At 38.7% G+C, this 18606-nt stretch overlaps 1 protein-coding gene across 2 annotated transcripts in view; it reads right to left on the bottom strand.

The window, feature by feature from the left end:
* The window catches only part of nfat5b (nuclear factor of activated T cells 5b), a 141474-nt gene that overhangs the window by 46384 nt on the left and 76484 nt on the right, over window positions 1–18606 (bottom strand). The window lies entirely within an intron of this gene.

The raw sequence follows: 18606 nt of genomic DNA on the forward strand, positions 1-18606 counted from the left end.
GGAGACATCACATCATAGTCTTTACATTGCTCGTGCCAATGAACAGCTTTCGTAACACTGTTCTGCTTTTAACAGTAGAGCCTATGGCCTGGATAGATCTTTAGATTATTAAACCTAATAATAATTACCTCTGCACTTAGTATTACTACAGGAAGAAGTTCTTACTGTATATAGACCTGTTTTTTTTTTGGGGGGTCCATCAGTTCATAAATCTGCAAAACTGCAAACCACAGTCGATCAAGCCAGATTAGAAATATTGTCAAATGATGCATTACTGATGATGGGTTCTTTTGTCAGACTGAGGTTTTTCCATTTATCCTTTTTTTTTTTTTATTTTGTTGGGACTGAGCATAGCCACAGAAACAAAACAAACCAGCTTCTGACCTATGAAGCAGAGAACTGCAGACCATTTTATATGCAGACACTCCCTGCTTCAGAGGGAAATTCCTGGAATAAAAACGAGACAACGAATGAGTAATAAAATGCTGACCATTGCATATTATTTTCAAAAGATGAAAGGAATTTTTGTATGAAAGTTTAAAATAAAAAAAATAAAAAAATAATATATGGAACTCATCACTAGTGAGCCTTCAAAATCCAAAATGATACGGTCCGTGTCTCAAGTCTACTCTGAGCCCTATTTGAGGGGAATTAAGTAAATACAGGCTCAAGAACTACATGAGAAGTGTAGAACAATTTGAAAGCATTCATGTAAAGAGACAGCTGATTAAAAATAAATAAATAAATAAATAAATAAATATGTAGTGCTGAGGGGCAGTCGGCAAAAGTGGGAATCATAATTTAATATATTTTATTTATTTATTGCCTGAAACAAGTGATGAATTCCTATGAAGGCATGTATATGAAGACAAAGGGAAGAAAAACTGTACTCTTATAACTTATTCTAATCTATTCATTGTCCAGTCGGAGTTGGATCTTTTCAAATACTCAACAGTTATTCCATGAAATCGAGTCGTACATGAGCTGATAGCGGCTATAAGCCATGTACGACGAGATTGAGTGGAATTGTTGAATTCTATCCACATTCCCTGGATTTTGAGAAAAAGAACATTTTTATTTTATTTTTTTGCAAATTCGATTAAAAAAAAATTTTTTTTTAAATGTCTGACAAAATCATTTCTGCTTAAAACAGAAACAAACCGGCAAAATTACAGAAGTAATTTGTGAAAAATGCAATAATAATAATAATAATAATAATAATACTTGAAAAAACCCCAAACAACTTCCTTACCATCAAATACTTTTATTCCATATTTTCTTGCTTTTTTTTTTCCGAGTAGTTTTTATTTCGTCCTCGGTTGGTTCAGCAACACGCTCTACCATTTTGTTTTTCTCTACTCACAGTATAAGTGGATATCCTAGTAGTAGAGTAGCCAATCAGAGCACGAGTGCTCATATCCAGTGAATGTGGATAGAAGAAATACAAATGTCCTGAAGTAACAAAAAAAAAGAAAAAAAAAGAATAAAAAAAACAGGAAGACACAGTCCTACCATTACAATAATCCTGAAAATAGGATGGTACTTAAATTTTTTCCTGTTCATAAGAATGAAAAATATTAGCAGGTACGTAATTTCGAGACAAAGTCACAGCTGTTGGGTTGAAACTTATCAAAGCAGGGTAACACGTGAAAATTCAGAACACATCAAGATTTAAAATGAACCGTTTTTGAAACTGCAAGAAATGGAAAATGAAATTTAAATTTTACGATAAATTCAAAAATCTAGGCTGTCTTCTTTTTTTTTTGGATCGTTTTAAAGCACTCTTTAAAACCAAGCAAACCAAACAACAAAGAACTTAAAACATTACAGGTCATTGATCCAACAAAAGAATAAGGAACTGCGTTTTTTTTTTAATATTAATTTAAAAACCCTCTAAAACCTTTTAAACCTATAAAAGGTGAAAAACTCTTCAGTAATTTATACTGTATGTGCTTTAAAAGGTTATATCTGAGGCCCTGTACAATCACTACTTCCTGTTTGGGGTTTGTACTAGTCATTTCTTAAATGATGAATAATATTCTTAGTACTCAAACTGCTTTCATATACAAGCTCTGGGTTTCATTACAAGGTCACCGCTTAATGCTCAATACTTAAGGTTGTGAAATAAGAAAATTATACACAAGTTCAAATCCCAGGACTGGCAGGTAAAACACACTCGGGTGTATTATACCAGAATATTTTAAACGTTTAAATCAGGACCAAAGTTCAACCTGAATCTTGAATCTTTTTTTAAATCTATTCTTTACATCTACTTAAATTGAAAATTGCCCTTCAAAGCTTTTACTTTAATTAAACATAAAGGAAATTATTATAGTACATGTATATTATAGTATAGATAGTAAAATTCTTTTTCTTGATAACTATTTAAGGTCAGCGACTGCCTCAAAAATCAACAAACTTATTTTATGTTGTAAAACTGGAAATAAACGAAAAAGAAAAACTGCAGTATTTAGGTAAAATAAATAAATAAATAAATAAATAAACCCATCTTGTTGAATTATAACAATAAATCACATTTTCCTTATTTGATTTAAAAAGAAGAAAGAAAAGAAACCAGGAGGTTCAAAGACGCTACAAAGCATATATTTTTAAAGTAGTAAGCACATATAACAGAAAAGTAAGCACAAGCATGAGATCAGGTTTGAAAGATCTGGCTGAATTCAGACCAATTAAAATGGAATCGATTTGATTGTTACTTTTAACATTCACGAGTTAAAAAATTAACAACAGTGCCTTGCAAAAGTATTCATCCCCCTTGGTGTTTGTCCTGTTTTGTTGCATTACAAGCTGGAATTAAAATGGATTTTTAGAGGGTTAGCACCATTCGATTTACACAACATGCCTACAGCTTGAAAGGTGCACATTTTTTTTTTTTTTTAATTGTGACACAAACAAGATGAAAAAACAGAAATCTGGAGTGTGCATAAGTATTCACTCCCTTTCGTATGAAACCCCTAAATAAGAGCTGGTCCAACCAATTCACTTCATAAGTCACATAATTAGTTGATTAAGATCCACCTGTGTGCAATCAAAGCATCACATGATCTGTCACATGATGTCTGTATAAATCAACCTGTTCTGGAAGGACCCTGACTCTGCAACACTACTAAACAAGCAACATGAAAACCAAGGAGCTTCCAAACAGGTCAGAGACAAAGTTGTGAAGAAGTATAGATCAGGGTTGGGTTATAAAAAAAATATCCCAAACTTTGAGTTTCCCACAGAGCACCATTAAATCCATGATAGCAAAATGGAAAGACTATGGCACCACTACAAACCTGACAAGAGAAAGCCCCACCCACCAAAACTGGCAGACTGGGCAAGGAGGGCATTAATCAGAGATGCAACAAAAACACCAAAGATAACACTGAAGGAGCTGCAAAGATCCACAGTGGAGATGGGAGGATCTGTCCATAGGACCACTTTAAGCCGTACACTCCACAGAGCGGGGCTTTATGGAAGAGTGGCCAGAAAAAAAGCCATTGCTAAAGAAGACATGTTTGGAGTTTGCCCAACAGCATGTGGCAGACTCTCCAAACACATGGAAGAAGATTCTCTGGTCAGATGAGACAAAAATTGAACTTTTTGGCCATCATGGGAAACGCCATGTGTGGCACAAACCAAACACCCTGAGATCACCAGTCCTACAGTGAAGCATGGTGGTGGCAGCATCATGCTGTGGGGATGTTTTTCATCTGCAGGGACAGGGAAGCTGGTCAGGACTGAAGGAATGATGGATGGCACTAAATACAGGGCAATTCTGGAGGAAAACCTGTTTGAGTCGGCCAGAGGTTTCAGACTGGGACGAAGGTTCACGTTCCAGCAGGACAATGACTAAGCATACTGCTAAAGCTACAATGCAGTGGTTTAAAGGGAAACATTTAAATGTCTTGGAATGGCCTAGTCAAAGCCCAGACCTCAATCCAATTGAGAATCTGTGGCATAACTTGAAGATTGCTGTCCACCAACGCAACCCATCTAACTTGAAGGAGTTGGAGCAGTTTTGCCTTGAGGAATGGGCAAAAATCCCAGTGGCTAGATGTGCTAAGCTAATAGAGACATACCCCAAGAGACTTGCAGCTGTAACTGTAGCAAAAGGTGGCTCAAAAACTATTGACTTTGGGGGTGAATACCTATGCACACTCCAGATTTCTGTTTTTTCATCGTATTGTTTGTGTCACAATAAAAAAAATAAAAAATAATGTGCACCTTTAAAAAGTGGTAGGCATGTTGTGTAAATTAAATAGTGCTAAGCCCCCAAAAATCCATTTAAATTCCAGCTTGTAATGCAACAAAACAGGACAAACGCCAAGGGGGATGAATACTTTTGCAAGACACTGTAAATAAAGCCTTCTATTTGATAAGTCTTTTTGTAGGTTGGGTCATAAAACAGCATGGATTATAAAATTTTAATTAATTGAATTTTAATGTATTATTAATTTATAGTGCCCTTTTTTAGACATAAAATCAGAAGTGCATTACAATATAACCGTCTATACAGTACTGCGCAAAAGTCTTAGATACCCTATTGTTTTTTTCCATACAAACTTTGTTATAGATTTTCATATCATCGATTCAGAACATTGCAAAAACATTTTAGAACTCCAAGCGTTTGTTTTCCAGCACAAAATTAAATGTTACAGAAAAAAAAAAGTGTATCTGAGCAACATATTACATAATACACACACACACACACACAGAGGGTGTTGCAAAAAATTTTATATAATTTCATAATCTAATAACTTTGCCAATTCTCATTCAATTGACCTCAAATTTTAACAGGTCAAAATTGTGTGTGTGTGTGTGTGTGTGTGTGTGTGTGTGTGTGTGTGTGTGTATTTTTATATATATATATATATATATATATATATATATATATATATATATATATATATATATATATATATATATAAATAAAAATACACACGCACACACACACACACACACACACAGTGGCGCTTGAAAGTTTGTGAACCCTTTAGAATTTTCTATATTTCTGCATAAATATGACCTAAAACATCATCAGATTTTCACACAAGTCCTAAAAGTAGATAAAGAGAACCCAGTTAAACAAATGAGACAAAAATATTACACTTGGTCATTTATTTAGTGAGGAAAATGATCCAATATTACATATCTGAGAGTGGCAAAAGTATGTGAACCTCTAGGATTGGCAGGTAATTTGAAGGTGAAATTAGAGTCAGGTGTTTTCAATCAATGGGATGACAATCAGGTGTGAGTGGGCACCCTGTTTTATTTAAAGAACAGGGATCTATCAAAGTCTGATCTTCACAACACATGTTTATGGAAGTGTATCATGGCACGAACAAAGGAGATTTCTGAGGACCTCAGAAAAAGCATTGTTGATGCTCATCAGGCTGGAAAAGGTAACAAAACCATCTCTAAAGGAGTTTGGACTCCACCAATCCACAGTCAGACAGATTGTGTACAAATGGAGGAAAATCAAGACCATTGTTACCCTCCCCAGGAGTGGTCGACCAACAAAGATCACTCCAAGAGCAAGGCGTGTGATAGTCGGCAAGGTCACAAAGGACCCCAGGGTAACTTCTAAGCAACTGAAGGCCTCTCTCACATTGGCTAATGTTAAAGTTCATGAGTCCACCATCAGGAGAACACGGAACAACAAATGGTGTGCATGGCAGGGTTGCAAGGAGAAAGCCACTGCTCTCCAAAAAGAACATTGCTGCTCATCTTCAGTTTGCTAAAGATCACGTGGACAAGCCAGAAGGCTATTGGAAAGTGTTTTGTGGACGGATGAGACCAAAATAGAACTTTTTGGTTTAAATGAGAAATGTTATGTTTGGAGAAAGGAAAACACTGCATTCTAGCACAAGAACCTTATCCCATCTGTGAAACATGGTGGTGGTAGTATCATGGTTTGGGCCTGTTTTGCTGCATCTGGGCCAGGATGGCTTGCCATCATTGATGGAACAATGAATTCTGAATTATACCAGCGAATTCTAAAGGAAAATGTCAGGACATCTGTCCATGAACTGAATCTCAAGAGAAGGTGGGTCATGCAGCAAGACAACGACCCTAAGCACACAAGTCATTCTACCAAAGAATGGTTAAAGAAGAATAAAGTTAATGTTTTAGAATGGCCAAGTCAAAGCCCTGACCTTAATCCAATCGAAATGCTGTGGAAGGACCTGAAGCAAGCAGTTCATGTGAGGAAACCCACCAACATCTCAGAGTTGAAGCTGTTCTGTACGGGGGAATGGGCTAAAATTCCTCCAAGCCGGTGTGCAGGACTGATCAACAGTTACCGCAAACGTTTAGTTGCAGTTATTGCTGCACAAGGGGGTCACACCAAATACTGAAAGCAAAGGTTCACATACTTTTGCCACTCACAGATATGCAATATTGGATCATTTTCCTCAATAAATAAATGACCAAGTATAATATTTTTGTCTCATTTGTTTAACTGGGTTCTCTTTATCTACTTTTAGGACTTGTGTGAAAATCTGATGATGTTTTAGGTCATATTTATGCAGAAATGTAGAAAATTCTAAAGGGTTCACAAACTTTCAAGCACCACTGTATGTGTGTGTGTGTATATATATATATATATATATATATATATATATATATATATATATAAATAAAATATTAAACACACACGGTCAGAAGTTTACATACAGTGACATGAATGTCATCTTGGATATGAACATCATGGCAATTTTTGGGCTTTCGGTAATTTCTTTGAACTGTTCTTTTTCTGTGGCAGAATGATTGTACAATATACAGCTTTAATTAAAAAAAGTTTCAATTTTCTTTGGGTTTTCTGAAATCAACACAGGGTCAAAATTATACATACGCTCACTTAGATTATTAATTCAGAGGTGCTGAAACTTCCAAAATGTCTCTCATCTTGCCAAGGCCAAGGTCTCTTAACTTCCTGTTAGTGATCATGATTGACTACAGCTGGTAGCTTCTCTGTGCCTTCATAAAAAGGGTTTGTTTACAGCACTCATTGGATTGACCAACACCCAGTAAAATGGGAAAGTCCAAGAAGCTCAGTGCAGATCTGAGAAAGAGGATTGCAGATGTACACAACTCTGGAATGTCTCTTGGAGCCATTTCTAAACAACTGCAAATTCCAAGATCAGTTCAAACAATTGTATGCAAGTTATTGTGAGGTGTAGGTCACTTTGCCAAGACACTTTGCTTCAGGAAAACCCAAACGGTCACCCTCAGCTGAAAGGAAATTGGTTTGGATGGTCAGGAACAACCTGGGAACCACCATGGCACAGCCCTGCCATGAACTGGAAGCTGATGGATCACTGTCTACAGTTCAGATCACCGTGGACTAAGAGGCTGCTATCCAAGAAATAACCCCCTGCTCCAAAACTGACACCTTCAAGCTTAAAGTCTGAAACTGACCACACGGACAAAGAAAAAGCCTTCTAGAGGAAAGCTGTATGGTCAGATGAGACAAAACATTGAGTTGTTTGGCCATAATGACCACCATGTACAGAGAGACACTGTACCAGCTGGTGGTGGTAGGGTCATCATGCTCTGGGGCTGTTTTGCTGCCAGTGGAACTGGTTCATTGCACAAAGTGGATGGAATAATGAAGAACGAGGACCACCTCAGAATTCTTCAGCATAAACAATCAGAAACTTGAACATGACTTGGGACTTACAACAGGACAATGAACCCAAACACGCATCAGAGCTGGTTGTGGAGGATAAAGCAGGCGAACATTAAGCTTAAAACAAGTCCTGACTTCAACCCTGTTGAAAATATATGGGCCGTGCTTATAAGTCGAGTCCATGCCAAGCAAATAAAATTAAATAAATAAATATGAACTCTACCAATTCTACAATGAGTCGTGAAATATCCAACCAGAATTCTGCCAGAAGCTTGTTCATAGTAAACAAAAATGTTTGGTCAAGGTGAATCTTGCGAAGAGACATTTTACCCAAATATTAGGTGTGCTGTATGGATATTTTTGACCCTGAATGTATAATTTTGACCCCGTGTTTTTTTTCAGAAAACGCAAAGAAAATTAAAAACGTATGCACCAAATTCTAGTGTTTTTTTTTTAATTAAAGCTGTACGCTGTACAATCATTCTGCCACAGAAAAAGAACAGTTCAAAGAAATGACGACATTCATGTCACTGTATGCAAACTTCTGACCACAACTCTGTGTGTGTGTGTATCATTTTTTAAAATGATAATTATGCATGATATTGCCAGAGATCAATATTGCCTCGTCAATTCTGTTCACCAGTTATTGCCAAGTCATGCACCGTATGACAGAAATGTTCTTAATAGGATGCTTTTGCCATTTTTCACGTGATTATTATTTTTTAAATTGTTGCTGTACGTATATTGTTCTGATTTTGTGTGTTTAATTTTATGTTCTCTCCTTTTGGAGGCAATAAACATACGACTATACTACTATACTACCATAAGCGACCACTTTTCAGATTAAAACAGAAAACATAATGAAGGGTTTTGGGGCAAAATGAAGAAGCGAGTGTGACCGTCAAAGTGTCCAGAAGAACTGTGGCTGGTTCTGTAAGATGCTCAGTAAAACCTACAGCTCATTTTCACATAAAACTGCACTCACTGGGCCTGAGACTATATATTGGTGCTGTCAAGCGATTAAAATATTTAATCACGATTAATGTCGCGACTGTCATAGTTAACTCGCGATTAATCGCAATTTAATCGCACATTTTTGTCACATGAAAAACCATTGTAATTCTCTTATCAGCATAAAAAAGTGATTGGGCTTGCTTTGTACCAATGTTTTTTATTGCAGAGCATAACACGTCTTGTCACAGCCACTGACATCCATAACTTCCATATTAGATGAGAAAACCAAGGGATGAAAAATAAAGTGCATATCACTGTGAAAATAAAAAAAATGTTTTATTTTGCTCTTCATTAGTTTCTTTTGAAGAGAAGTATTTGCCATAAAAGAAGAAAAAAAAAACAGATAAAAATAAAAACGTTCATCATAGTGTGGCACTGTATTATCTAATTCTCACTGCTTATAACTCTACACCTACCCGGTGGAGCTGAGCTGGGAAACTGAAGACTGAAGGAACAGTATTGAAAAGTATTTTTCCAGTCTCACCTGTGAAAGGTAATCCCATGTGATCTCGTTTGGACGGTAAACCTGTTGGTACAGTTAAACGCAGCGCGTGACAAGCCTCAGCAGGAACTACGGGTGACTCGCAGGGCCAAATTAGAATTTGCGTTAACGGCACTATTTTTTTAAATCGCGTTAAAGCGTTATTATCGCGTTAACTTTGACAGCACTAATATATATATATATTAGTGCTGTCAAAGTTAACGCGATAACGCGTTAACGCGATCTCAATTTAACGCGATATATATATCGCGTTAAATTGAGATCGTATATATTAGTTCTGTCAAAGTTAACGCGATAACGCGTTAACGCGATCTCAATTTAACGCGATTAAAAAAAAATAGTGCCGTTAACGCAAATTCTAATTTGGCCCTGCGAGTCACCCGTAGTTCCTGCTGAGGCTTGTCGCACGCTGCGTTTAACTGTACCAACAGGTTTACCGTCCAAACGAGATCACATGGGATTACCTTTCACAGGTGAGACTGGAAAAATACTTTTCAATACTGTTCCTTCAGTCTTCAGTTTCCCAGCTCAGCTCCACCGGGTAGGTGTAGAGTTATAAGCAGTGAGCATTAGATAATACAGTGCCACACTATGATGAACGTTTTTGAACGCATGATGAATGTTTTTATTTTTGTTATCTGTTTTTTTCTGCTTTTATGGCAAATACTTCTCTTCAAAAGAAACTAATGAAGAGTAAAATAAAACATTTTTTTTATTTTCACAGTGATATGCACTTTATTTTTCATCCCTTGGTTTTCTCATCTAATATGGAAGTTATGGATGTCAGTGGCTGTGACAAGACGTGTTATGCTCTGCAATAAAAAACATTGGTACAAAGCAAGCCCATTCACTTTTTTATGCTGATAAGAGAATTACAATGGCTTTTCATGTGACAAAAATGTGCGATTAAATTGCGATTAATCGCGAGTTAACTATGACAGTCGCGACATTAATCGCGATTAAATATTTTAATCGCTTGACAGCACTAATATATATATATTATATTTTTATTCTTTTTAAAGCAAAGGGTCGTCTCACACCAAATATTGATTGTTATATTGATTTATTATGGCTTCCTTATTATGGTTTATAGCATGTTGAAACATCATTTCATTATTTTTAAGCATACAAGTCCAAACAGGCTTCAATCTCTCTCTCTCTCTCTCTCTCTCTCTAAAACGAAGCTTGTTACTGCATCATTAGCAGTGTGAACCCTTAAAGCTTCTTTAGTTGTCCCTCTGGGAGAAACCCTTAAAAAGTTTTGCCTAAACTCGACAATAGATTGTTACGCTTTCAGAAAGGTTTACAAATAGAACCCTTAACTGTCAGGTAAACCCTTAAAGAACCCCAGAAGAATCCTTTACTCTTTTCTCCAAGTGTGTAATCATGTAACTGTCTTAATCCCAGTGTTGAGCACACTTTAATTATGTCTTCTTTGTTTTCTCACCATCTAAGAAAGCCCTTAAAGGTTCCATGTAGAACCATACAAAAGGATGGAGTCTCCATAACCATGTGAAAGAAGTTTCACCTTCCTGAAAATGTCTGCATAGAACCTTTTAACTGTGAGCTCCTCTACAGTCTTAAAAATAAAAAAAAGACTTTTGCACAGTACTGTAGTTCTAGAATAAACACACACTTTTTTTTTTTTTTTAAATAAGCCTTCACTTTTTTTTTGAGCAATACAACTTTTCATTTAGCTATTACTTTTCACTGACGTGATGGATTTGCTTTGTAAAAGGTGAGCGAGTTATTGATGCACGCTTTCAGGTTAGCCTGAATCGTCAGTCACTAGGGAGCATGTGATGATCCGCCCTCAGGCAAACAGTGACCAGCTTTTGCCCCACCAAACCACATGTGCAAATATTTGCATGATTTCCATTTTATTTTGGAAACAGCTGAGGAAAAGCACTACTTCACAGGACAAAGGATTAGCTGATGCTCCAAACTTTGCAAAATAAAATGCAGGGCATGCTCAAGCATTAAAATATCATGAAATAAATTTTAAAATAAAGAAAGCTGTATTAGAATAGTATAAGAAGGCAACAGCGTTCCTCCCCCCCACTATCGGTTAAGAGGAGATTGATGGTCTACGTTTTACAAGAAAGAGCACAATCATTTTAAAGGGTCGTGTCGTGTGTATAGACGAAATGGAACAAGCACCAAAAGCCTAACTCTGGAGCCAGGCTGATGAGATATACAGGGTACCAGAGGACAGGGTGGACCAGCCCAAGCTACGACGTTGGCATGTGATGACAAGCAAAGCTATGAATAGCAGGCCTGAAAACAGTGACAGGGAGGGGAGCAGGAGCAGCGCTCAAAGATGCATAAAACACATGTGCTTCTGGAGGCTTTGTGTGCTTCGGGACAGGTGGACGGAAAACCCAGGCGAGGGCTCTCTTTGTGTAAAGGCGTGAGATGTGTGCGGAGAATCAACAACAGCCTAAAGTCATGTTCTAATTCGCTGATCCTTTTTTTGTTTTTTGGATAATACTGTATCTGTCAATCACATGTTAAACTAGGTCAATGGGTGCACACAAAAAACAACATATAAAAAAGTTAGTTTAAAAAAAAAAACAAAAAACAGAAGAGGAAAATAGCCAGAAGATTTAAGGCCGATTTGAAGTGAAACCTGCTGTCTCGAGTTAAGATATAAACTGGAAATACTTCACCTTCCTTCAGCTACAGCCAGCATGTCCTGCCTCATGGCTGCAGTTGGGTACTGATGTCCAAAGGCAACAGACTTCTGGTTTACTCAAACTCACCTTAAACCTAGGTACTTTGATAAAGGAGTAGAGTAAAAAAAAAAATACTAAGGTGAATCTCATTTTGAATGTTCAGATTTGTGTGTATTTATTTTTGCTGGGATAAATTTAATGAGGAGTATTCTTGCTTTAAAAAAAAAAAAAGAAGAAGCAGCAGCAGCATGTTTTCTTTTAGTTCCTGGAGGTCTTCTCTCTCTCTCTCTCTCCACTTACGCTTGTTGACTGCACTAATATACAAATGAGGCCAAACCAAAACAGGGTACAATTATTACTTTGATTACTATTAAAAGGCAAATGAATATCAGTGTGAAGATCAGTATTTGGTTGCTGACTCTTGTGAACTGATCCTCGGTATCAATTTCTGAGAGACATTTACAAACGGATAAGTTTGTACGACTGCCAACTTGCTGTCTATGAACCTTGAAGTTTACACCCAGAGAAACCTCAAGAATTCAAAGGCAGGGGTATAATTAGAATTTATAACTAGAAATGTTCAAAAAATGAAACTCCTTTTAAAATATACATATTTCAAGAGGATATTACACGGTCGTGCAAAGTTATGAAGTTTATCTTTGAGTGGTGAATGTATAGGTCATAAACTTCATATCTTTGCACCACCGTGGAATGTTCTTTATATTATATGGACATGCACATATGCGCGCGCGCACACACACACACAAAAAAAAAAGTTAATAAAAGAATTTTAATTTTGAACCATTCTGCCATTTTGACAATGCGCGTCTAATCAGCGGGAAAACACCGGGAGTGACCTCATCGGAGTGAAACATCAGGAGAAAGAAAAAGCACTCTATCCACATTCACTGGATATGAGCCATCGTGCACTCTGATTGGCTACTCTACTACTAGGCTATCAGCTTGTATACCGTGAGGAGAGAAAAACAAAATGGTGGAGAGTGTTGCTGAACCAACAGAGGATGAAATTTAAAAAAAAAAAAAAAAAAATCAAGTTTTTAAAAGAAACAGAAACAGCTAAAAGAATATAGTCACAGCCCCCCCATATCATTAGCCCCACCCAAAATAAATAAATAAATAAATAAATAAAATTAAAAAAAACCTTTTTTGATGGTCAGTGGTTTATCATCAGTCTGTGGTCACCAGTGTCCTGTTTTACACCGTGGTGTGCTGGGGGGGCAGCACATCCAAGGAGGACACATCCAGGCTGGACAAACTGATCAGGTGGGCCGGCATGAAGCTGGACTCTCTGGTGACGGTGGCAGAGAAGAGGTCTATGGACAAACTATTGAACATCATGGACGATGCCAGTCACCCTCTGCACACCGTCATCAGCAACCAGAGGAGCCTGTTCAGTGACAGAATGCTCCTTCCCAAGTGCAGGACGAACAGACTCAAAAACTCCTTTGTCCCTCACGCCATCAGACTGTACAACTCCTCTCTGGGGGGGAGGAGGGGGACAGAGGACGGGAAGGAGCAGTAGCCTAGCCTGACAATAAGCAATACCGACAACAAGTGCAATATCTTTCCTACCCCCCCCACACACACACTTATCCTAACCCCACTTCTCCCCCTTCTTATTCTTTTATATTTGTACATGTAAATAATTTATTTTAATTTATCTAGAAGTTTTTCTCTTTCTTTTCTCTGTTTATCTGTAATGATGCTGCTGGAATCTTAATTTCCCTGAGCGAACCCTCCCAAAGGGATCAATAAAGTTTTATCTAATCTAATCTAATCTAGAGCGGTTTTTTTTTATTTAAGTTTTTCAATAATTATTGTTGCATTTTTCACAACTTGTTCCTGTCATTTCGCTGGCTTGTTTACATTCTAAGCAGAAATTATTTTGTTGGACGTTTTGTACAAAGTTTTTATTTATCGAATTTGCAAAAAAAATACAAAATAAAAATGCTGTTTCTCAAAATCCAGTGAATGTGGATAGAATAAAACAGTTATTCCACTCAATATCGTCGCACATGGCTTATAGCGCTCTCAGCTCGTATACGACTCGATTTCGTGGAATAACTGTTAAACACGTCCGTCAGATCCGCGATGTACGAAAAATTTGAGTTTTTCAACGCGACAGGATAAACGTCATATCTTCAAGCCAATGTGTGATTTTTCTTTTTATTATATCGACACGTTCACAAACAAAGTCCCTAAATTTATCAAAACAACTCCGTCATCAATTTCCTCACGAATGACATCTAGAGATTTATGTCCTGGTTTCGGTTCTCCACGTCCCGCATGAAAAATACGAGTGGCGTATTTCCCAGTAAAACACTCGTGTCCATATAATATAACAACTGTATATTTACATGCATACAAAGTTTAAACAGTTGTTTTAGTGTTCACGTAAAATTTATTTATTTAAATTTATTTAATGAAATATATTTTGAGTTATCTAAAAAGATATACTACTACACACAAGAAAACATGAAGTATATCCTGGTTCCATGAGTCAGACCTACACAAAATGCACCATAATTAAATCAAACACTTAGCTTTTACTAATTGGCTGCCTTTAGAGAAGTCGTCACTCTGGAAAGATGTAAGATTAATAACAATAAAATTATTAACAACCCCTTCATTCTTCAGTTTTATCCACAAAGGAAGAAATCCAGAAAACCTCCAGTCTTTAGCAACCGCTAATGTTTCAATACAAAACCCAGGAACATGGTGAACATGGTGCTAACCTTCTAACCTAGTGTTAGTTCATTAGTTAATTAATTACAACCATAAGTTATGAGATTTTAAGATTTCAGAACCCTAAATACATGTATTTTTGAGAAATTAGGTCAACAGTGCATCATCAGGGATTCATCAGGGGGGACGCTTTGAGATTCGAAGGTCTGAACCGATGCCATGACTATGAACTGAAATGAAGAGAAAAACAAAAAATGGTGAACTGGAATGAACGTAACTGCATCTGAGCTTTTAAGTTCTACACAAACACTCGGCTTACTACAAAGAAATTAAGCACTCGATGCCTCGTACCAGTGTTGTAGTCGATAGAGGTCTGTGCGGGACAGAATTTTCAGTCCCGCTCCTGCATTGTGCAGTCCCGCTCCCGCCCGCTCCTACAAAGAATTATGATTTTCAGTCCCGCTCCCGCCTGCCATATTTTGTCCTGCTCCCGCCCGCAAATCCCGCATGATGCAGACGTTTGCGTTATTTCTCACGAAAGTTCTTGTCATTGGCTTGGGGAATTAAACATGCTGAGCTTAGCTGAGCTCTCCACTGACCGATCCTTCACCTAGCGCACGGAGCGAGGGTGCACGTTGCCAGCCGGCATGCGCAGCTGAGGCTTTACAGAGATACCCATTGTGAGCTTCACTAGAGGAGCTCTGCTCTTCTGCCATAACTGGAGATCTCAAACACGGAAGAGCGGAAAGGAATCGGAAACGTACGCGAGATTAGACCACTGTGGCAGCGGGGGCGTGGCCAAGCAGCAGTCTGTGAATGGAGGGCGGGGTCGGGGAAGGTTAAGTGGCTAAGTCATTACACCTGATGTCAATTTGTATGTGTGTGTGTGTTTGTTTGTTGCAGGGATGGAGTATAAAGGGAGGGGGAGAGGAGAGAAGAGGGATTCGCTCCCCGACCACAACACGTGTGTGTGTGTGTGTGTGTGTGTGTGTGTGTGTGTGTGTGTGAGAGTGAGTGAACGAGTGAAAGAAAGAAAGCTGAAAAGCTCAATAAAGTGCGTGTGTATGAACACAAACTCTCGCCTGCCGTGCTTCTGTGCTCCACCCACATCGGGGATTACTACAGTGGTGCTGAAACCCGGGACGCACACCACTCACTTTATTGAGCTTTTCAGCTTTCTTTCGTACTCTCACACACACACACACACACACACACACACACACACGTGTTGTGGTCAGGGAGCGAATCCCTCTTCTCTCCTCTCCCCCTCCCTTTATACTCCATCCCTGCAACAAACAAACACACACACACAAATTGACATCAGGTGTAATGACCTAGCCACTTACCTTCCCCGACCCCGCCCTCCATTCACAGACTGCTGCTTGGCCACGCCCCCGCTGCCACAACCACATCCGCAAATTTAGGCATCTTAAAATGTTATTAATGCCAAATAAAATATCCAGCACAAATTATATATGATAGACATAAATTAATCATTTATAAATTTGATTTTAAACACGTTTTTAGTTAGCGGGACTGCAGCTTATCACCTCTCCCGCCTGCGCCTGCATTGTGCACTCCCCCTCCCGCCCGCAATGAGCTTTCAAAATTTGTCCCGCGCTGCACTGCTTTGCATCGGGTCCCGTGGGACTCCCGCGGGAGTGCAGGGCTCTAGTAGTCGAGTCACTAAACATCGAGTCAGAGTCCAGTCTCGAGTCCCCAGTGTTCAAGTCTGAGTCATTTAAGAAAATTTCGAGTCGAGTCCGAGAACAAGACTCCACCCGCACCATGTCACGGTGGCTGTTGCTGCCTTTATGTGAAAGCGTCTCTGCTACTGTGTCGGACTAACGTTCCTGCTCGGCTGCCCCATTTTAGTTAACAGGCTACAGATAAAGCTTCTTCATCGCTCAGCAAGCCCCGCCCACTATCAACAGGGCAAATAACATGAGAGAGGGTTAACACTAGCTAGTTCATCGCTCAGCAAGCAAGCCCCGCCCACTATCAACAGAGCAATGAACATAGCGTGTCACTTCCTTCTCTGGGTGGAGTCTTGCCAAATGACGTTGCCCCCGTCATCTCCTCGATAGTTCTTCTACATATGGAACACGTAGCAGCGCATTTTTTTTCCTCTCACTGCACGAGAAGAAGTCTGTATAAGCAACGCAGACAATCCTAGGGGCGTCTCTCCAGGCATTTTAGCGCCATTAACGTTAGTTTGTTCCTGAACATGACGTATGAACAGGTGAATGTGCATTCTCTTGCAAAAAATTAGCATAAAAATTAATGTAGAAATATCTTATGCCAAATTATTATGGCAGGTAACAAAAAATCAGAGTCGTCGTCTCCAATTTACGAGTCCGAGTCATCAGTGCTCAAGTCCAAGTCAAGTCACGAGTCCTTAAAATTAGGGCACGAGTCGGACTCGAGTACTACAAGCCTGCCTAGTATACACTTAGGGTAAGTATTAAAGGAGAACTGAAGGCAAATTTATCATCATCAAAATTCTATTCATCTCATTTTATTAAATATAGGAATGCATTTTTGATCGCTATTTTGTCACTGCTGTAGCAAGTTATGAGTGTTTGAAATACGCTCTGTAATATATCAGTCAAAGCAACGGCTGTAAACGAGATTCGTTGAGACCTGTGCGAGACATCGTAGGACGGAAGTAAAACGTACAGCGGAAATCAAAGTGACCGACATCTGCCACCGCTGTCAAAAGACGCGCGCGCCCTCTTTCGAATGCTGATGTAATCGAGCCAGAAGTTTTGTTTGTTTTGATAGCGATCAGGAAAGTTTGAAAAAAGTCGGCAGTAATCGTCATTTAAACTCGTTTTTGTGCAATATTTCGTTTGGAAAACAGTTTTCAAAATGGCGGCGCTGACACCTGGCTGACACTTCTTCACGTTTCGAAGTCTCGCACAAGTCTCGTGAAGATCGCGCGGATAAGCGACGCCTGCCGTGGACCAAACGAACTAAATTCAACACGGCTACAAACCCGAATAGGCCGATAAGTAAAATATTTAACTGCAATTAGTTGCCGATACGGGTCACGATATAAGGTTACTAAAACCGAAAGTGTCATTGAATAACACGTTAATTAAGAAATAAAGCAAGTTTAAAAATGACTTCAGTTCTCCATTAAGTAGTTGGAAACGCTTACACACACACACGGAGCGTCTCCGAGACTCATGACAGTCATTGTTCCATTAAAAAGCACCGAGTAGGATTTAGTCAGTTCTTTCTTCAGAAACTATGACACTTTATACAATCTCTGATTTAGCCCAGAGGTGTCAGATTCACACAGCACTGCAGAAATGTGTTTCTAATCTCTTCTAAATGACCCAGGTCACCTAATTCAGCCCAAGAAGGTCTTGGGAATGAGGTGATGAGCGAATCGGATGTGTTAAATGAGGTAGAAAGCTGAATTGTATAATACAATGCTGTACTTTCCAACCCCCGGAGAGTGAAAAGCGGTAGATCAGATTGCGCGGCACAGTCGCGCCCTTCTAAGGAGGGTCTTGGACACATTTCCCTCCGCGGAAAATATTTTTTGGGGAAAAAAAAAAAGGTGAAAAATGGTGCATTCTCCTGCATTCTGAGTGCCATACGTGAAGAAAATTGATCGAGAAATCGAACCGACGCAGCTACTTCATGCTGCTCGTCACCTCACTTTGATGCTTTGATGTTCATCTGATCATCCAACAAGCCGCCTTGAACTTGTCATAGCGAATTTTTTTTTTCCTTCAGCGTCTTCATGGTTCATGATCACCAGAGCATTTTTTTTTTTTTTTAATTGCTGCGATTTGTTGTAATGTGAGCACATTGCTGATTGGCTAGAACTATAACGAGAACCAGTGGAATGGTGCGATACTAAGATTCAACATCACTCATTATTGCACCGTTCCACTGGCTCTCGGCTTCACTTAACATAACCATTTGATGCTATTTAACAGTTATTCCACGAAATCGAGTCGTACATGAGCTGATAGCCGACGAGGCGCGTAGCACCGAGTTATCTATAAGCCATGTACGACGAGATTGAGCGGAATAACTGTCTTATTCTCTCCACA

The sequence above is a fragment of the Neoarius graeffei genome, chromosome 15 (assembly GCF_027579695.1).
Source record: "Neoarius graeffei isolate fNeoGra1 chromosome 15, fNeoGra1.pri, whole genome shotgun sequence".
NCBI lineage: Eukaryota > Metazoa > Chordata > Actinopteri > Siluriformes > Ariidae > Neoarius > Neoarius graeffei.